Raw genomic sequence first — 3,129 nt, 5'->3', positions numbered from 1 at the left:
CTTGTTGGCTAAAACTATGACACCCTTTCAGTGACAATTTTTTTCACTTACCTTTTCTGTATCTGTCACTGAGCCATCTGTTTATAAATTAATTTATCACACTGCTCATGTGTCAAACAAATAAAAACCAGTACTTAACTAAAAGTTTGGAGAAACTAAATGTATGAGCTCTGTTACCTCTGTCAAGCAGACTTGCAAGAGTAGCAGAATTTGTATTAAATCTTCTTGACAGGGTCTTGTTTCCATAGAAATATATTACCTGGTGTTATGAGAATTTCCTTTGCATCTTTGTGATAGTTTTCAGTAATTCTGTTTTTATAATTTTGCCCGAAGGCAGAGGCAAACACCATTGCATAGAATGGTCTTGTTTACCTTTTTGCCAATAGCAATAGTCTAATTGTTTATCTCTCCATATCTTACTCACTGTAGCAAGATGTCCTGTGTGTCTGTCTATGACATAATGGAGCCCTGGGACAGGCTGCCCAGGGAGGTTGTGGAGTCTCCATCCCTGGAGACATTCAGAACCTGCCTGGACATGTTCCTGTGTGACCTGCTCTAGGGAATCCTGCTCTGGCAGGGAGCTTGGACCAGATGATCTCCAGAGGTCCCTTCCAACCCCCACCATTCTGTGATTCTGTGATAACAACACAAGACTGTAGGATTGTGGTGTGACTTCTAGGCATCATCCTGATGCTAAATTATTATGCAGCAAAGATACAGCTCCAGTAGAAAACCTGTTGGAATCAAGCAGTGAAAATAAATTTTACTGACAGTCACCTTCAAGCCACTGGTGATCAGTGTTTATTTTTAATCCCCTTTGTTTATTTGACCTGTTGTGTAGGGTAGTATAAATAGGAAATGGTGGAATGTACATGCATTATTGTGCCCAGAAGTGCTTTCCTTGCGAGCTCAGCTTTTCTGTGTAAATTCAGTTTTCTGCAGTGCTTGAAGGTCAGATAGGAACATTCAAATATTTAGAGAAAGTCCTGTATAGTATGTTTATAGTGAAACATATTTTTTTCCTGTCCCATTTTTCTGCCATGATGGATGACTTCCCCCTTTCTAAGTATTCTAATGGTATGATTTTACGTGTGCAATAAATTTTCCTGGAACAGTAACCATCTGCTGAAATGGAAATTGCAGCAAATGTCCTGACAGTGTTTTGAGAAGCAGAAGTTCTCCTTAAGGAGGGAACCTACACCTGCAAAAATACCCCACTTAACCAGAAAACACCCTACATCCATCTTTGATGTCAACACTTTCCTTAGCTTGATGAGAATTTCCTTGTGCCTTGAGATTTCAAAGCACTTTGTATCCTGGGCTTGGTTCTTCCTGGAATGAGTGTAGAACCAAAATCTTTTAGAGCTTCCAGAAAACAATAATGTTAATAAAACTGGTGCCAGGTGAGCTCTGCATGAATTGTACCACGGTTGTTTTCATTTATAGATCTTTCCAGATTAAACACTACTGAGGAGAACTGTTTGGGGCAATGAATGAAGGGTGCTAATTTGATGTAGGGAGTGATCTAGGTGCCTAAAAGTAGGCATATATTGTTATTTGAGGTGCTAAGGTATCTAAGACATGTAATGAAACTAGAAGTTATGACATGCACAGGACCTGTAGGAGACCCAAGCCCTTCTGAAGAGGAGCAGCTGAGCCTGGCTAGGTTGCCATAACCTGCAGCACTGCATTCTTATGTGTCAAGAGCTCTGTTTTTGCCAAATGAGATCAATATGGGTGGACCTAGGGAGCAACACATTATTCTCTAGGAAACGAGACAACAGTCTATAATCTCAGACAAACCAAAAATGTGGATGCTGCTTATGCATAAGTACAGTTAAGTGACATGAGTACTTGGATGAAAAGGGGGCAAATTTAGTGTCATTGAGACCCTTCCCATGACCAGGAGAGATAAAAATACTAGTAAGTATCTAGCAGAACAGATTCTCAGCTAGAATTCAGTATTGTCAAAAAGCAGAGGGTGACCAGATTGTATTCTAAAAGATATCACAGTCAACTAAATTAAATTCTATCATGTATTAAAAATACTTCTATAGAGCTCAATACTACTAATGTTACTATACAAAGTTGCTCTCTGTCCTCTTATTTCTGTTGACCTGCTGGGCATCCTGTTTGTTTTTACCTCCAGTCCCCAGTAACATGGGGGATTCATTTCTATGCCATCTGTTCTGAACTGTCACCATCCACATGTCATTGCATTAATCCTTCAACTCGTTTAGAGAGAAAAGGAGAAGTGTTTCTTTTCCAACAGCATCAAAGAGCATCAGGGAGAAAGGTGCCAAAATGATTTTAACTGGAAAAGTCCTGAGTGGGATCTGTGTTCTGTTTCTATTCATCTTTCACACACTGCAAAAGGAAATTAAGTTAATGGAAAGTATGTGATATGACAGTAGTTGTTACTATAATAGTATCGTGCATACAAAGAATGTTGCTGAGGAAATTATTCCATACTATTTTTGAAAGGATTGTCAGTGTAATACCTTTTTTTTTTTTTTTTCCAAAGGCAATGATTCAGTACTGCTCTCTTGAAAAAAATGACCGTATTTTTTACCATAGTGATTTGAAACTTTTCCTTGGTTCTGAATGCATTTTGGTACAAATTCAACAGGAGGAATAAACCCATCTCATGGCTGAAAATCTCACATTCTATGTGAGTTCACAGCCAAGCTTTTTAGTAGTTACTTATATGAATTCTTAGCCTGTTATTTATGTAGTATACAATTAAATCACAAGGGCAGTTGAACACATTCTAGTGGACTGGAAAATTACCCTGGTGAAGGAAGCCAGTCTAATACCTATTCTCACTTATGTTATTTGGATATTTCAGTTGGTTAAGGACTAACTTGAATCTCATCCTGATCCTTGTCAGGAACCTGAGTTTTATTTTATGTCCTTATCCTTCAAACTCAGAGGTAGTGACATCTATGTTAACATCCTCACTTGACATTCAGGGCAATATAAAACCTGCCCCTCCATATGAGCTTGCAGGACCTGGCCTGTACAGAAATCAAACAAATGAAATGAAACTTGTGTTGAAACAGGACTTAAATCCTGAGTCAGTGGCAGTGTATTGCTCTGTGCTGGCTGCCTTTGCTGGGGTCCCGCTGG

General features: G+C 39.0%; 1 protein-coding gene across 1 annotated transcript in view; it reads left to right on the top strand.

Moving 5' to 3' along the window:
- The window catches only part of FAM188B (family with sequence similarity 188, member B), a 76,785-nt gene that overhangs the window by 21,077 nt on the left and 52,579 nt on the right, over positions 1–3,129 (top strand). The gene's annotated exons all lie outside the window — the stretch shown is intronic.

The sequence above is a fragment of the Chaetura pelagica genome, unplaced genomic scaffold (assembly GCF_000747805.2).
Source record: "Chaetura pelagica isolate M959 unplaced genomic scaffold, ChaPel_1.0 scaffold184, whole genome shotgun sequence".
Lineage (NCBI taxonomy): Eukaryota > Metazoa > Chordata > Aves > Apodiformes > Apodidae > Chaetura > Chaetura pelagica.
This window is presented reverse-complemented; position numbering and strand designations above follow the sequence as displayed.